At 43.3% G+C, this 18,291-nt stretch overlaps 1 protein-coding gene and 1 long non-coding RNA gene across 3 annotated transcripts in view; one reads left to right on the top strand and one right to left on the bottom strand.

The window, feature by feature from the left end:
* Positions 1–18,291, top strand: part of LOC135386178 (uncharacterized protein DDB_G0287625-like) — a 370,446-nt gene that overhangs the window by 111,216 nt on the left and 240,939 nt on the right. The window lies entirely within an intron of this gene.
* LOC135386179 (uncharacterized) overlaps positions 1–18,291 on the bottom strand; it is a 200,007-nt gene that overhangs the window by 117,264 nt on the left and 64,452 nt on the right. The window contains exon 1 of one of the 2 annotated variants that reach the window (XR_010420626.1): positions 5,323–5,368. The exons of the other annotated variant lie outside the window; for it this stretch is intronic. This is a non-coding gene — a long non-coding RNA (uncharacterized LOC135386179). Of the gene's footprint in view, positions 1–5,322; positions 5,369–18,291 lie in introns of those variants that run through there. 2 annotated transcript variants of the gene reach the window in all.

Genomic DNA, 18,291 nt, shown 5'->3' with positions numbered 1-18,291 from the left:
CTAACAAATAAATGCTATTCTTTCTTGCTGATTTGTCCTTATGATCATAATTATTTCTATAATTCCAGATGACATCTTCCTCACAGTATTTATGGTAGTAGTTACGGTATTTAAATACAGTATTTATATTTTGTATTTAAATACTCATGTTGAAAACTATTTATGAAGAGTATTTAAATACCCCTGTCAACAAAGTATTTTGTATTTATATTTAAATACTCAAAAAATTTATTTATGCCCATCCCTGGTCTCAGTGGGGTCCGTCATTGGCTAGGAGAGCGAAAATCTCCTCCACCTCCAGCGCCTAGAATTCGATGTTGCTATACGCTGGAATATAGCGACGTGACCCGGTTCCAAGGATAAGGAGAGACTCGCGCGAATTATGCTCTTTGAAATGCATTGTTTGGTGTTAAAGACGCTCGCTAGAAGCAAAAGAATTTCATATTTGGATATCGGGAGCTACATTCTTTCATTGGGCATAATAATTGGAGAATGTTGGTCGACCTGTTTTGTGACGCACGTACGCACGTACGACAAAATGCGCGACGCGTCCTCCGACGCGTCGCAACGCAAAGTATCCTGGGCCGGTTTCTTACGAAATAAGTCGTGGCAGCAACTCTCCACGACACGTCGTAGCGCGACAAAACTGCTTGGATATCTCCTCTCCGTCGTGTTGTACGAAGGTGGTTACATCAGCAACCACGCAGCCAATCATGGTGCCTCCCTGGTAAATGTGGTGGGCCCGAGAAAAAACGGCGGACAGTGTGCGTTCGGAATGCAAACGAGTAGCTGATTTCGTCGCGTTGCTTATTGAAAGACAAGTGAAATCAGGAACGAATTGTTCTCGTTTACTGTGTTTTATTATGGGGGCAAATTTCGTCACGTTCAATAGAGCGTGGGCGAATGTACCTCAGGCTGCGCTGTTCTAGCAACACGGCAGTTCACAGTGATATGTCGTAGGGATGTCGCCGTCCATGCGAGTGAGGCATACGACGAGTGGGGACGCGAAACTGTGCGACTCGTCGCACGACGTGTCGTTCATTTTGTCGTACATGTGTTTCACCCTTTAAGCACGTCATTATTGATGCATAAATGAAATAAAAGTATTATTATTATTATTATTATAAGCATAACGCGTCCTGGAGTAGCCAGTCCCGAGTGGCTCGGGACTAACATCTCCATTTTTTTCTTTTACAAGTCAATCAATCAATCAATCACCTGTCGCGGACCCTCTTCACAAGCGCCATACTTTCCATTTCATTTTTTCTTCCATCAAACTACTGAACTACCTGCTGGAAAACGAAGAGGTAAAGCGAAAATAGAACTTTCGTCAAATAAAGAGGCATCAGCGACGTTTCATCCGTCCATGGGGCACGTGTTTAATGATGACGATGATGATGATGATTCGTGTTTTAATGGCGCAGCGGTAACTACGACCATAATGCGCCAAGACCATGATAAAAGCATTAACAGTTTAAGAGAAAATGATCCAGTGATTCATTAAAAGGTATAAGCATTTCATTAAAACTAACGAATTACCAATCGAAAGGCATAAAAGAAAGCTGTAAAACTAGAGTGTATTTAAAAGACCAATGTTTTGGAAGAAGTTAAAAACCCGTTCAAACGGTACGAAAGCTTCATCCCCTAGTAAAAGGGAAGGATGGAGAGGTAAATGGTATGTGTAAAACTCATGGAAATGACGGTGTCGGTGGGTTTCATACAATGGACATGTGATGAGAAAGTGGAGGACGGAACTGTGTGGGGCACGTGTTTAACTTGTCCTCTATTCACTAATTCTATTTTATATATTATCATTTGCAGGAAAAAAAGCCGTTAAAGAAACAAATAATGATACTAGACGTGTTTGAAATTCAAACTTACAGATTAACATGGCTTCTATGGCTGCACGCAGAGAAACAGATACTCATGGAACGATGCGGCAGCACCAGAGGACACGTGTTTCGCCGTGTTTGCGGCTCGTCAGCCCTGGGTATAGCTGCGCATCGTTCCGAATTGGCAAACCAGGGGTCACTCAGCGAGCGATATACACCTGGGAGGGTGACTGAGCACTCCTCAATGCCACAGTGCAAGCCAGTGAATTATAATGCAGGAAAAAAAGCCATTAAAGAAGTGACAGCCATTTCGAGTGACCCCTGGTTTGCCAATTCGGAACGATGCGCAGCTACCCAGGGCTGACGAGCCGCAAACACGGCGAAACACGTGTCCTCTGGTGCTGCCGCATCGTTCCATGAGTATCTGTTTATTTTATCATTTCATATATTTAGTTGGCGCAAGTTCTGTTTTCACTTTTCCTCCCTGTTTTTCCGTCGGGGTTACTGTATATGCTGAGTGACTTCGAAACAACATTACCTGCTTCAGAAGTGTTACGAATATTGTAGATTTACTGGAAAGCGACGTCTAGTGAAAATAATCTTATTTCCTTGTTGTATGTGCCTTATTTGTGGCCTGCTTTATAGAAAGTTTTTCGTTGTTTCTACATCGAAAAACTACTGTGTTCAGTGCTCGTGCTTTGACTGCTAGATGACAGTTAGCATTCAACAAATTCTGCGGTCTTGAGCGCGGTAAAGTTGATTACTCGTTCGGACTGTTTCCGTGTCGTCCATCCTTTAGTCGCCCACACTCAGGTAATTTCATCATGGAATTACCGCACCTTTTTATCCGACTTCAGAGAAAATTGTGCCCACGTCTGTCTGGAGAGTCTGGCGTAAAACTCAGGAAGGGCCTCGAACAGCGCAGACGGTTGCAGAGTCGCTTGTAGCATTTATTCAAATTAGACTTCCTTGCGGGCACAACAAACAAACCCTCCTATACCTTTCCCCCTCAACAATCAAAATATGGATGGTACTGAGTTTTCCAAAAGCCATTATTAATGTTAAAGGCTGGCCATATGAGCTGTTCATCGCTTCAAAGAGGTTCACTGCCTCCAGTCAATATTACACTCTATAAATGCCGCTGCATTAGACGTCGAACACAGGACCCATAAAATGCTCCGGATATCCAATTACTCCGGGTGAACGTAACGTAAACGTCATTACCGTATGACCAGACGCGTGGTATTGATGGCATTGATGAGGCAGTCTGTTCAAGTTAGGGCTGGAAGATGACTATATATATAGGGGTCGACTTTCCCCCCTTCCTTCTGGTCGTGAAGTCCGATGTACAGGTCGCCTTTCGAGTGTATTTTGTGAGCAAATATTAGGGCGAAACAGAGCCCCCAGAAGGAGTACTATATTTACCTCCCACGCCGTTCTACTCTATACTCCTTACACGTCTGCATTACGCTGTAGTGGTCACAGCGAGTCGTTTCTCTCTGTTAAAGGTACTGTAAAGTATTAGAGCTGATATCTGCTGATAGCTCTATCTGTTCGATACCTCGAACCATCAGTATTCTCGCAACGCAATTTTCGCCCCGATTGCACTCATAGCTTTTCAGAAAATCAAAATTGGAAATTACGGGCAACACTGTGTGGAAGTCGCCACCAACTGCGCATTGCTGGTCCTTCGTCAAGTACGGCGGCAGAACTACATTGCATGCGCATAACACTGCGTCCAAAACAAGAGAAGTCGGCTAGGTAGTCATCATGAGCCAGTCGGGTGCACAGATCACCGCTGCTCGACAAATTGGGGTTTATTTGCCACCAGATGTCGCCACGAGCCGTTTTAGCGCAATTTAACTAGCGAAATAAAAATATTTTGCGTCCCTTGCCACAAGTATATAACTGGGTTTTACAAGCAACAAGCTGTAAAACTACGCCGTGAACATAACCTGTCCGTCTGATGCTTTACGGTACCTTTAACTCTGAATGCAAAAGAAAATATTTATTATATAATATGAATAATATAATATATAATATTATATATATGTACATATACATTTTTTTACATAATAAACGTATCTCCCCCCCCCCCCCCCCCCGCAAAAGAAAATACTCGGAGACGGTCATTCTGATGTTGGTACGAGGGTAAACGGCAGTTACGAATACGCAGTCGTGGATCAGTTAGAAGTTCTTATTGAGTACTTACTTTCTAATAGCAACAGATCTTTTTTCTTTTTTTTTAAATGATCCCGAAAGAAATCCGAAAGAAATGCGCTAAGCGTCATTATTTCATTTCAGCGTCATCTCAGCGTATTTTCGGGCGCCATTTTAAGCGCTATAATTTTTCTCCTGCTTTTTTCCACGCTTGCTAGCTCGCGATCCACGTCTTGAAGACGCCTGAGCTCTAGCAAAGGCAGTGTTAGCAGTATCAAAATAAATCGCGAGATTTTGACTGCTCCAAAATACATTGAAATAAGCTAAACAAATATTTTCAATCGCTTTTTTTCTATATATTTTTCTATTGAACAGGAGCGGTCTCGACAGGTGGTAAGTAATATTTTGTGTATAAAGGTATATTTTCTCTACTGCAAGGTTGATACAATTAAAAAAATAAAACTTAAAACTATGATCGAAACTCCGAACACTGTCTCATGCGTAAAGGTAATTGGAATTGGTAATCGGTAAAATTAATTTCCACGTACGGTGTGGCAGCCTATTTCTGCCTTGATACGCTGCGCACGTGCCGCAGGGTATAGGACTGCGATTAATTTCTACCGCCTGGGGTTCTCTCGGCGTTGCGCCGGCAATCTCCTGCACACGGTGCTGGGAACTAAACCCCCCCGTACACACACACACACACACACACACACACGCTGCACCACCGTTCTTAACCGGGACCGAACCCGCGATATCCCCTACACTTTATTATTATTTTTTTATGTCTATGAACTGTGGCTATGAGCGTCATTACCCATACAGCCCAGTCATGATACAACCCATACAGCGAGCTATCCACGACGAGGAGTATTTGCGACGAGTCGTGATGACAATTATGAACAATAGATAATGTGCACGTGTATTTAAACAATGAGTCACCATTACAATCTGACCGTATACGCATACATACAAATAACTTATGTGTCTAGTAGAAGACGATATCCCTCATCAGCTCCTCCACTGCCGGCGTCTCCTTCGTCAACGGGCCGTGCTCTGGCAAAGTCTCTCAGAGCTTGGGTGCACCGACGCTGCCCTCGCAACACTCCTTGGTCCCGTGCAGCGAGCTAGCCAGTGGAGTGTCACAGAGGCGGTGCTCCGCTTTCTACGTGATACGTGCCTCCTGGACTCCCTGTGAGCCGGGTGTTTTTTCTTTTTAATTCTTTTTCATTTTATCTTTCCTGTACTTTTGTTCTCTTTTTCTGCCAAGAAATTCCTCCCCACGTCACCCCCCCCCCCCTCCCCGATGGAAGAAAGCGGTAGTACATACCATATGGCATAACATCCGAGAGAGTATAGAGACTGCTGCCAGACGCAACGAAACACGCAGAAAACGAGACAGACGATGTCGCAACTTTCAACATCTGTTTACTGAATAACAACGAATGAATCGAAATACATCAAGATAACCGAAAAACGAGACTACCCAAGCAGCACAATGTACTGAAAGTCGAGTGCAATAGGGGTGGACGGGTAGGTGGAAGGCCTTGAACACACTCGTGACACTGAAGAACATTGATAAGACACATCCCGCCCACCCCTATTGCACTCGACTTTCAGTACATTTTGCTGCTTGGGTAAATTTCACCAGGTTGTCCCCTCTCCCCTTTCATCCAAACCGCGTGCCTTTATTTATCAGGTCTTCCAGTTTTTTTTATTTTATTTTCTTTTTTTTTCTTAACATCGCAGTAGGCGGGCTCATTTATCTTTTCCTTTCTTTGTGCTCCAAGCTTTCAACGACTTGCCTGATATGCGTATCATGAGATCGATAAATTACCTGGGTGGCCTCGAACTGCGGATCGCATCCGCACGCCAAAACGTGATCCTCCAACTGAGAGTATATAGAGTTTTATAACATCGTACTATATAGGCGATCGCCTCTGCGCACGTAAAGAATAGCATGGCGGTTCTGCGCACTGCGCAGGCGCAGGACCACCAACTCCGCCCCTTACGTACACAAAGACGACAGCGTACGACGCACTAAAACTCACTACTAAAGTTGTGGCGTACGCGAGGAAGTAGCGAGTACACATTGCGCACGGGCTCCATGGGAATGTACACCCGCTATTTTGTTGCGTACGCAGTGCTAAAACACTATGATGTCTCCGTTGAGCTCACGTACAAAACACAAGTGGGGAGGGGTTGAGGATTGGGCTAGTTGGTAATGAGACATCTGAACTGAGAGCGCAAGATACACGGACAAAGAACGGAGAAACAGACAGGACGGGCGCTAACTTCCAACTAAGTTTATTGAAGAAAATGAGTAAGAAAGCATAAACCCTTCACAGCACACGTGTCACATTCTGGGCGCACCGGTTCTGAGCACACCGGTTCTGAGGAAGATCAGTTCCTTTTCGGTTAGAGATACAGAAGGTGTGCTAACGCATACATCTTGATGGTTATTTATCTTAATAGAAGCAGAAAAGATAAATAACCATCAAGATGTATGCGTTAGCACACCTTCTGTATCTCTAACCGAAAAGGAACTGATCTTCCTCAGAACCGGTGTGCTCAGAACCGGTGCGCCCAGAATGTGACACGTGTGCTGTGAAGGGTTTATGCTTTCTTGCTCATTTTCTTCAATAAACTTAGTTGGAAGTTAGCGCCCGTCCTGTCTGTTTCTCCGTTCTTTGTCCGTGTATCTTGCGCTCTCAGTTCAGATGTCACAAGTGGGGAGGCTAACCGTCACGTTGACATTTAAAGAGTGAGCTCTGGAATCATGCGATACGTCAACTCTAATGTCAAGTTTGAAAACTGAAGCGTGAATGGTGCTCGTCGAATAAAAGGCCCCTTTGCCTTTGTACCACGTGCTTTCCACGCAGAGAGGTTATTTTTTGGCCGCCAGGGAAGCAACGCTAGTTATTTGAAACATTATCTGCGTATGACATGCCTGTTTTCGTTTCTTTCGGGAATCTAATTCTAGGGACTAAAATCTAGTTAATAGAGTTTCTTCTCTCAATTTACATCGTACCTGTTGACTAGATGAATGTTCAGGAAGCAGAATGCTAAGCAGCAAAGTAACTTTAGCCTAGAAAGAAACAAAGTAGAAGAATAAAAATCGAACCCTGACATTCGGTGATATTGTCACTGAGGATCTACCATTTGGGCTAATTCGATTCATCCCACTAACCCGTTTCTCTGGCGAAACAACGGAAACCTCGTCAGCTCACATTTCTCAACAACAGTCTCGTTCTCCAGTATCTTCATTTGGCCTGAAACTTTTTCGAATTTAATTAGGGAAATTATCTGTACGTCGCGCTGGGCGAGGTAACTGTCTCCCACTTTCAGCCTATATATGGCCAAACTTCATTAATGTGCTGTGCATTAGTGGCGAGGGATATTTGATACATGCAGCTCTTGTTGCAGAAATAAACCTTGGCTTGTCAGTCCAGCGCTCGTGTTCCGTTTAAATTGCTTTACCCTGCACTGGAGTTTTATCGATTTTAATTTCATTAAAACTTACCAACTTTATACACATCAATATCCTGGACTAACCTAAACTAATAACGAATGAAAAGCCTGGCGTCTTTGAAGCACCGAAGAACCGCCCCACGTATTGAAAAGAAGACTCTTCCATTCACGCAAATTTCCGCTCAGGAGCGCATATGAAGCGCAGCAGCGCGTTAAGAGGACTTTTTCGAGAGTACCACTGCAATTTACGTGCTATTCATTTTACCCTCCAATACTTATATTTTTAGAATAACCTATCTGGCGTGCGGCCACTTTTCGTAGTTTGAAGTTTAGCATTCATGCAGAACTAAGCTCGTGTAGAAAGACGTCTAGCAGTCCCAAATGTCGAAAGTTGAACGAAGGAGAAAAAAAAAAAGCAGGAAAAAGCAGGTGAAAAGCCCACTCATTTGATTGCGCAGCTGCGACTGAGAGGGGCGTAATTAGTTTGACACTCAAGTTTGAAAACTGAAGCGTGAATGGTGCTCGTCGAATAAAAGGCCCTTTTGCCTTTGTACCACGTGCTTTCCACGCAGAGAGGTTATTTTTTGACGACTTATTTCTATTGCCTCTAGAAGCTTACGCCATGAATGAAAGAAGGAGAGAGAGAGAAAAAAAAAGAACGATAGGAAGCATAGAAAGAAAACAAGCAAAAACGGCAGCGTATTGGAAGTGACGTGGTGTGATAGCTGATTGTGATTTTAGCGAGATTTTTCTCTGAAGTCGGCCCAAGACGCACGCACAGTCTCCCCTAATTTTTTCAATTTTTTCCAATTTTTTGTAAGTGTTACGTTTTCTATTGTCGTTACCTATCGACTATAGACTCTAAAAACAAAAGAGTAAGTTGGGGAACGATTGCAGTTTTTGACTTCCTAGATTGCAGTTCCCCCTTCCCTCCATTTTAGTCCCCTGATTCCAAAGTTTATTCCTCAGCACTGCATTTAGTCCCCAAACTACAGATAAATTTCCACACGTTTACTCCCGAAAGGTCTAATGGTGGGGGTAATGCAGGCCCCCAAAGGACTAAAATGTTTGAGACCTTGTTTGTGTTTGTCGTTTTTTTGGCCCCTAGTCTCGGGTTTTTAAGTTATGGATCTATACCACCAGCTCGCTTGCTACCTCTCTATCCTCTCGACTAAAATTACTTTCACTTTTCTTAGAGTTTGCTGTTCACGCTCACCGAATACCTGAAAAGTCACGTTTGCTTGCAGGCAATTCTTGTACTAGTCACAGAGCGAAGAGCGCAGCTAACACGAGGACAAAGAGGAAACAAAACAAACACAAGTGCACATTGTTTCAAGGGAAGTGCCTCAGGATGAGTGCCGCCGATCTTTCGAACACAGATCGAGACTGTTCTTCTTCTGGGCACCGTCCTGAGGCACTTCCCTCAACATTTCTTTACCGGTTGGTTGGGTGTTTTTACGCTTCTACAGGTGCACAATGTGGGAGGTGAGCGCGGATAACATTGCCAGCATCCGCACCGTACCGGCGTATGCGAGATCCGCGACCGCATCCTCAACCGTGCTAGTTGACATAGGTGTAATCCGCACCCGGAACAGCGCTGATATTGAGTACAGTGAACCCTCGTTATTATGACCATGGTCGCTCCCGAAAATTTTGGTCATAATGCGGAATTGTCATATTAACGGGGGGATTTGCAGAGGTTTCACTAAATTGTTCCCCAGGAATATGGTCGTAAAGCGCGTATGTCCGATTATCGGGGGTCATATTAACGAGGGTTCACTGTATATCTGCACATCCGCAGTCATTGTATTTACGAAAAAAAAAAAAAAGAAACTACAGGACGAAAATGATGTCTTGCAACAGTTTTCACTTTTCAGCATGCAAACTACGCGAGATCAGTGTGTCACGCGAAATTCTCCAATAAAATTGGTCGACGACACCATTTCGGATTATTTGCATCAATTGTGGCTCCACCTGGAGGACATCGACAGAGACACTTATGCTCATTTGCGGATAAAGTGTCACTGTATATACCACTGTCATTCGTTGTATGTTATTAACCGGTTTCACTGTCATTCACTGCTTACACTGTACATATCATCTGGTTAATGTAATAAATTTTCCTTATATATAAAATGCGGATATCCGTACGAACCGCAGAAGCGCGCGGATCCGCGGGGATATAACCGTATCCGCACGCAGCTCCCCCTCTTCGTTCCATGATTTATTACCAACAAGCGCAACCAAATTTTTCACATAATTCCTCATTTGGTGCAACAGTACGAAGGATCGAACATTAATTGTGCGACCTTGTTACAGCGTAGCTCCTCAGCATGCAAACTTTCTTGGAGCAATTTAAGAGCCCCAACAGAATGTTCCTACAGAACAAAAACAAAAAAAAAACTAACAAAAAGAAGCAGTATAAAAAGCAGCCTCGATACCGCGTGTTGCGCGCGGCAACCGCCCACAAGAAGAGCTGTCCAATTTTACTGCTTTCTTTGGAGGAATGGAGGGTGGGAGGGGGAGGTCATTAAACCGAATATGTGGCCTGAAGCAAAACAACCGCTGAGAAGAAACAGCTGGGAGCCTCGTCATTAATTAGAAGCACCTTCGATCGCCACACATTAGGCTTATGTTTACTCACACTGCTTATGGCAGATTGATTGATGATGAAAGGGTCAAGAACGATGCGTACACGGTGGAGCGGTCGAAACCATTAGAGGGAGGATGCGCTATTGCTGTTTGCGAGTCTGGGAACGCTAGCCATGCTGCTGCACATCAACGCACAAACGATTACCGTTTCCGTTTTTGTGTACAAAATGTCTAGACCTCATTGCTCTTATAGGAGCCTGGCTGTGGCAGCGAGAATGGTGGGAGTGTGGACTAGGGCTTTACTTTTTTGCTTTCATGTCTACGCGCTATAGATTCTTTGGCGACAGAAAACTAATAAAAAATAGGAAGTAAATTAATGGGGAAAGAGACAGTAGCCTTTGTGGTGTAATGTCAAGGCAAAGTTTTTTTTTACGCTGTAGCTTTGCACACTAGATTGTTGAAATTAATTCACATATTTCATTTGCATGCGGTTTCACATGTATGAGGATGTTCGTTCCATCTTTGGGCATTCCGTCCAACCTGCTTAAATGCATTACCTTTACTTTTACGCAGTCGTTGCGTATTGTAACATTGCATTTCAACGTTAATTTCAACGTTGTCCTTCTCTTCTCTCTCGCTCTCTCTCGTTCGCTCTTCAGAACTGTTATGGACGTGCCTATGCCGCTGTCGACGTTGATGAGCCGTACAAAGCTATCGCTTTATATTATAATGAAAAATAATATATATATATATATATATATAATGCAGGGAAAAAAGCCATTAAAGGAACAAATAAATGATACTAGACGTGTTTGTAATTCAAACTTACAGATTAACATGGCTTCTATGGCTGCACGCAGAAAAACAGATACTCATGGAATATATATATATATATAAATGAAGAAAAATAGCATACGCTCTTTGGCTGCACTTTGAACATGTGTTTATAAGTCCCAAACGTCGCCACACCAGCATTGGACAGCTGTTTCGGCTTTATCGGCGAAACAGCTGTCCAATGCTGGTGTGGCGACGTTTGGGACTTATAAACACAGGTTCAAAGTGCAGCCAAAGAGCGTATGCTATTTTTCTTCATTTAATACTTTACTGGCTTCGCACTGGGCTTTCAGAGGTGAGTCACTCACCCTGACGGGAGGACATCACGTTCCACGTGACCTTCCGACGCCACTCGCTCAAACGTCGCCCACCTACGCATTGCTGATGAAGGCCCAATAAGGCCGAAACAGCTGTCCAATGCTGGTGTGGCGACGTTTGGGACTTATAAATATATATATATATATATATATATATATATATATTGTGGAGAAGAAGCAGAGTAAACAGCAGCAGCAGCATCGCCATTGTAGCTGCCACATTCATTCGAAGAGACGATTTCAGGAAATCCCAGTGCTCCTTTCGCACGCGTTGCATACAGGGAGAGTACTGCCACGAGGAAGGGAGAACAGTTATTCACGTTTCGTTTTCGCTGACCTTGACACCACGTGGACAGTTGGCCGAGAGAGGAGAAATCGAAACAGTTTGGAGATCTTCTCCTTTCTGATCAGCAAGTTCCCATAGTTCAAAGCAGCGCTAAGCTTTCTGGGATTGCCGGGAAAAAAAGGATCCGTTAGAGGTACGAAGTTGCAATCAACGGGTTTCGCCTCGTTTGTATCGCCCATAACTTTCTCAGTGACATTTTGGCTCTAATCTTTATACTTAAAAAAAACTGACTAATTAATTTCACTAGTTAATTAATCAATCACAAAAACAAAAATAGTTTGAGTGTCCTCACACCACTGGTAACACTTTGCAGTCCGTCTTTCTCGTGCGCGATGAACCATTCTATTTGTAAACTTTGGCTCATTTTTCGTGAAACACCCTGTATATTACACAAAGCATGTGTTGACATTTGATATTGTTACCACGCCCTGCAAAAGCTTCTAAGAGTGACGTCATATTACAGTGATCTTATAAGTGACATTGCAAAAAGATAGCTGCTACATTTTTCTCCTGCATTCTTTATCAATCCAGCCTCATTGCATGCGGAATTAAAACCTGAATCATCATCATCATCATCATTGCATAACAAAGTGTCTATTGCTTTCCCTTGATATAACATTTCCGTGCCAAAATCTCCATTTTATTTTTTCCTTAAAACCAACCAACCAACATTTCTGTGCTTTTGAAATCTGCTTTACGATACGCCTTACGTACTTCAAAGTTGCAGTCTAGGATACCACGACAACAACAACAAATAAATCGTGACTATAACATGCGTTGGTTCACCGCTGAAGAGCAGTACACTACCCCATTACACAAACTAAAATACTTGTTGCTGTCATTGGCATATTCTTCAAAGAGCAAGGTGGGGCAAGATGAGACAGAAATTTGCAATTGAATATATTTTTTATTTTTCGTGTTTTTTTTAAAACTAGCCATATGCACATTCTCAGAGGTCTAGAACTTCTGACCTGTAAATGCAGAACGGACGTAGCCGGTCTAAAATAGACACAGAACAAGAAATTCAAAAATGCAGATTGTCTCATCTTGCCCCGACCCTCGGGGCAAGACGAGACATCGCGTGGGGCAAGATAACAGACACGCAGTGGCAATGCACTATACAAAATCGTTTTTGCAATCTAAGCAGACAAAGTAAAGCCCGTAGGCCCCTACACAACCCCCTTGAGCCCACCGCCCACATGATGTGCAGTAAAACCGCACAGAAGCCTGTGCTATTTTGCTCCACCGTCCTTTGCAAAAAAGGCACCGCATGCCACTCGCTTTTGCCTATTGCGTGCGCTTCTGCTTTGCCGGAAATATCCCAGAAAACGGGAAAATTTGCTAGAAAGTCCTACGCATGAAGAAAGCTCTGAGGAACAAGCATAAAGTCATCTGAGAGTTGACTTATCCGTTTTTAAATTATATTAAATTTAAAATGCATTACATTTAAATTACATTAAATTGTCGCGTATTGCCCCGTGCATATAATCGGACCCATTAATTTTTCTATTCAACACCGAATAACCAAGAGTGCCCGTATTTTGCATATATCTAGACGAATGAATAAAGAAATAGGGTGTGGACTTACATTCACAGAATAAGCCTGCGACACGCTGCTGCACAGCTGACAAGAAAAAGGACTACCGAAAATCGCGCCTTTGTGGCGGGTCTTTACATTCCAGGCAAAAGTACCGATTTTTTTTTCTCTCTCTTCAACGCATACACCAATCCGGAAAATTCTCATGTGCAATAAAGCGGACATGCAGAGCCACCTATGAGTAAAGTTTCAAGCGCATGAGAGCAACGCGTGTCTGAGACAGGCGGCGTCGAGCAAAAAATGTCGCGTCTTCCCCCGTGTCTCATCTTGCTGCATGGTTGACTTTTCCTCTTTTATCCTTCATTTTCCTTGTTTTTTGCCAATAAATCCCCCCCCCCCCACACACACACACACCTTACCCTGGTAGTCTTAGTTTTTACTGATTTTAAGGAAAAGCTTAGCCAACCAGACAAAATTTTAACCTTGATGGAGCGTAACGCATGGATGGACGGAGGGACAGACGCTGGAGCCTGGAAGCTGGTATTACGATGGTCGAGAACACGTTCTACGTTAAAACACGCACACTAACTGGGAATGCACGAAAGGTATCCCAATTTTGGTCAGTTCGAATGCAAACGCATCACGTTCTGTATCTCGTCACTTCGCCTTTCACGGATATCTTGTAGATTATAGATCACATTCCTCAATGACGTGAGTATCATGTACCCGGACACAAGCTGTCCCTGAGGTTGAAACGATTATCACGGTGTACTCTGCAGGATTCATACCCCTGTCACACGGGCAGTCTTCAATGATCATTTAAACCAATTACCATTGAAAATACGTGTAGTGACACCAAGCGTGTGACGTGTCAACTTCCCAAAGAGTATTGGATTCAATGTTCCCCGACAGGTTGACACGTTACACGCAAGGTGGCGCTACACGCATTTTCAATGACGATTGGTTTCAATGATCATTGAAGACTACCCGTGTGACAGGGGCATTACGTACAAGTGCTCCTCTTCTAGTTCCCCTCCGGTTGTATACACCCTAGCGGATTGAAGGGGAATAGCTGCATCCTCTTATCCTTTTAAGCGTGCAGAACAACTGCTATCACGTTTGCAGGACGTGCGGAGAGCCAACGGGGGAAATCTTACTAAGTGTGAAGTAAAGTCACTTTAACTCTGTGCCGAGTTCAGCCGTACTTTTGTCGCTGGGTTTCAAGATACTCAAGTGGGTCTGTGCGTCTATATTTTTTTTTCTTTTTGTGTTTCCTTTCCTTCTCGGCTTCGACATCTATTGAACAATTTCTTCTGGAGTTTTAAAATAACCGTGGAAGGTTTCTCCAGTGATGGCCACTAACTACTTCTACAGTAGTTTAACTATAACTACTAACTACTTCATGATGGAGTAGTTTGACTAGTAGTTCAACTACTTTTCAGGGGAGGTAGTTAAAACTACTGCAATGTATTTTAACTACATCTGTAACTACTTAACATTGTCCATCGACACCAATCCCATTCTATAGTGTTCTTGGACACCTAAATGTGCAGCACAAGCAGCGATAAATGTGAAGATTTAGTACACATGCACGGCACAATTGCTCTGCACCTCCGTTCTCATCAAACAATCAAGGTACCAAGGTAATCAATCATCAATCAAGGTAAAAGTCGGAAGCACAATCATGCCGTAAAGCTTGCGGCAAAATCGGAAGTAGTTGGCGCCTGCAGTAACCTAACTACTGTAGCTAACTACTTGAAATAGTAGTTTAACTAGTAGTTGCACACTACATTTCTGCAAGTAGTTGATAACTACTTTTTAACTACAATCAGGTAGTTTAACTAGTAGTTTAACTACATGTAGTTAACTACTGGCCATCACTGGGTTTCTCTAACTTTGTACTGAAAAGGGCTCCGCTATACTACGGCACACATACTTTCGGTTCGTGCTGTTCGGTTTCGGGTTCGATTCGGTTCGGGTTTCGTTTCAGTTCCACACCTGTTTCGGGTCGTGTCGGTTCGGCTGTTGATACACGATGGGAATTAACTAAGGCGATGCTGGGAACAAACAGAAAAACACAAAGCCCCCCAACGCATGAACAATTAAGATAAATACAATATTTCATCGTGTGCCTTCACGTGTTAATTATTACGATGTCGGCGTAGTGTAATTGGTAGCGCACCTGACCGGCATTCAGAGGGTAGTGGGTTCGAATCTCCCCCCACCGGCACTACTTGTGACTTTTGTCAACTACCGTCTTTCAAAGGTGTAAATGCAGTCCTTCTTTACACGCTAAGAAAAAAAAAGGGTACACGCGTGAACGATAAGATGTCACGATATAATAAATAATATGGGAGGCGTAAATTATGAGTAATGTATAGAGATAGTAAATGCTAGTAACATAAATATCAACGTAAGAAATAAGACAAATCAAATACAATATATCTTCGTTACATTAAACGCACTTCTCTCGCTTGCATTACCTGCACTGCGTTCCGCTGTGTGATAAATTCACGTTTGCATTTCAATCATAACGTTCCGAAGCTTTCAGGCAGGGAACCACCATATCTTCGATGCGTGCGCGTTACGGCATACTGAAGCCACGTTATAATAGGCGCGTGTGTTTCGAAGATAGCGCGGATTTAATGGAAAATGAAGTTGCCACGAAGCAGCCACACACGTGCAGCTGCAAATCACCATGATGATGATGATGATGAAAAAGAAAAATGGCCAGGAAGTATTGCCAGTGGACATTAGCGTGATTAAAACAAATTACGTAATTGTGTTACGATAGCTCCCGATGGAAGAGAGGTTCGAAATGAATTAAGATGGCAAGAATCAAGTGGAGAGTTTAGATTGGAATAAGGGCACCCAAGGCGCTTTGGGTTACGAGATAAGGGGAATTCAAGAAAACTAATATGAGGTCGTCACTGCGCATACCCAGAACCCAAACAGTGCTTTGCGCAATCGTGCTCTGTGACGACTCCTCCGTTGTTTGTGTACCCAATCTAAGTTTATCTAATAGACGGTCTTAGATTTGGGTACTCAAACGATTTGGAGCCTCACAAGAGAGGGGAACAAGGAGTGGTGACTGCGCATGCTCGGTGCCGAAATAGCGTTTTGCGCAATGCGCAGTAACGGCTCTTTATATCGTTGAGTCACCAAAGCACTTGGGTACCTCATCCTGAAGTTCTCTATATCTGAACCTGCAGGACGCAGCGCAACGCAGGTATCACGCCTATGAGGCTGCAATACAGAGCAAATACAATTCTATAACACTGCCTAAGCGAAGCTGAACGTCGATGCAAATGTTACTGCTATTTATCCTCTCACATACAGGTCTGCACCAGTCTCTTCGACAATATATTGTTCTGTCGTATTTTGCAAAATTAAATGAATGAAACAGAACACAACGAACGGCGAGAAGGCTTTTTCTTTCGGTCAGACGTGTATTGTCTTTTACATAAAAAAAAGAAGAAGAAAGAAACAGTTCTTATTCTCTGTAGGCAATTATCCACCGCTGTACATGACCAACATGAACCGCTAGCAATGTCCTAGCAATAACTAGGAACAGTCACAATCAGTCAGCAACGCGCAAGTAAAATTACATTCGTCCATTATGGCACGTCTGTGGCACACCAAGCGAAATTACATTAGCACACGGTAGTGGCGATAATGTGGACGATGAGTTTCGAGTGCGACTTTGAGAAGCGCCACATACAATACTTTCGAGCTGTGGTGTTTTGGGTTGTAACTTTTCGCTTCTGCTACGGTGCGCGTCTTCAACACTCATTTCAGCTACATAAATCACGTCTCCTTCTGTCTGTGCTGCGTGGAATTGAAATAGTTCTTTGAATTACGTCTACGAGCAATCCAGTGCATCATACGTTGCTCGATGCTCGTCGTGGTGGGGAGTAGGTGGATGTGATGTGATAAAGGAAAAAAATGGGGATGTGAGTTTCGACGAAGTCGAACTGGCTACCCCAGTACACTTACACAAACAGATGATGAGGTGATAAAAAAACAGATGATGTCCAGAGAGAACAGAGATGGTAATGGAGTTCAACAAGTAATTCAAAAGTTCAAAAGTTTCGATCAAGTGAGAGTAAAATGTCGGAATCGCTTGGGGCCCACACAGGACACATCACACATTCAGCGTGTCATAAGATGTCCATAAGCCCGGTTGCATGTAGAAAGTCTTCAAGTGCCCTTAGCGCCTTGTCGGACGACGGAGGACCTAACAGCTTCGTGATATCGAAGGCTAGGGAGTCCACACGAGACAGGTGGAAAGAGGGAGTAGGTGCAAAATTTCCTCATTCGCCGTCATTACATGTATTGGTTGTTCTTGTTGTTGAGAGTCGTGTTACAGAGCTCGGACATTATGTACTGTAGTTGAGGCAGAGCCTCTGTTAGGTCTGCGATTCCGTCGAAGTACAATTTCTGTCACTTCACTCACCGCCTTTGAACGCAAGCATAGCTCCCACTTTTCCACCTAAAGTCATATATTACACTCTGCTGCATCGCGCAGTTGTCGCGTCTCCAGGCAGATTTACGTCATTTTAGGAAACCCAGTAACAAAACGTTACTTAAAATTCATATAACTATTTCTTCAGGTGTTTCTGAAATGCGAGATAAGGCACGAACATCGTTTTCAGAGGAAGACTCGTTCCTCTTTACAACCCTACATATTCGCTGAATATTCGTTGTTGCTTTTTGTGTCGAGAAAGAAGTCATAAAACGGGCAACAGAGGCCTTGCAGCAAAGCTAAAATGAAAGGTTGTCCACGGTTCGTACTAACGCCAGGCAGAACGATATTTTCACAGCGTCAGAATCAAGTAGAAACTGTCAATGATACTCTGAAGGTAACGTGATTTAAACTGATGTCTCAATTTACACATTTAAAAGAGAAGTGAGCACCAGAATAGAAGTTGAATAGAAGTGAGTGAACGCCATTGTGATGATAAAGCGATAATGAAGTAACATCGTATTGACCTATTCGTAATGCTATCTCCTATATCTTTTAATTGTAGGTAGTCTCTTTTATGTAGGTCAATTTCTTTAATGATGTGTAATGTTTCGACATTACTTCATGAGACACCACCAAAGCTTTCGTGGAAATCAGCAGTCCGCGTTAGGAGCGATTTTATAGGTGGTGCTAACAACACGCCTCAACATTCCAGTGGTTGTGACAATTTATATGGA

Source organism: Ornithodoros turicata, chromosome 2 (genome assembly GCF_037126465.1).
Source record: "Ornithodoros turicata isolate Travis chromosome 2, ASM3712646v1, whole genome shotgun sequence".
Classification (NCBI taxonomy): domain Eukaryota; kingdom Metazoa; phylum Arthropoda; class Arachnida; order Ixodida; family Argasidae; genus Ornithodoros; species Ornithodoros turicata.
Note: the sequence above shows the minus strand (reverse complement) of the source record. Positions and strands in the feature narration are given on the sequence as shown.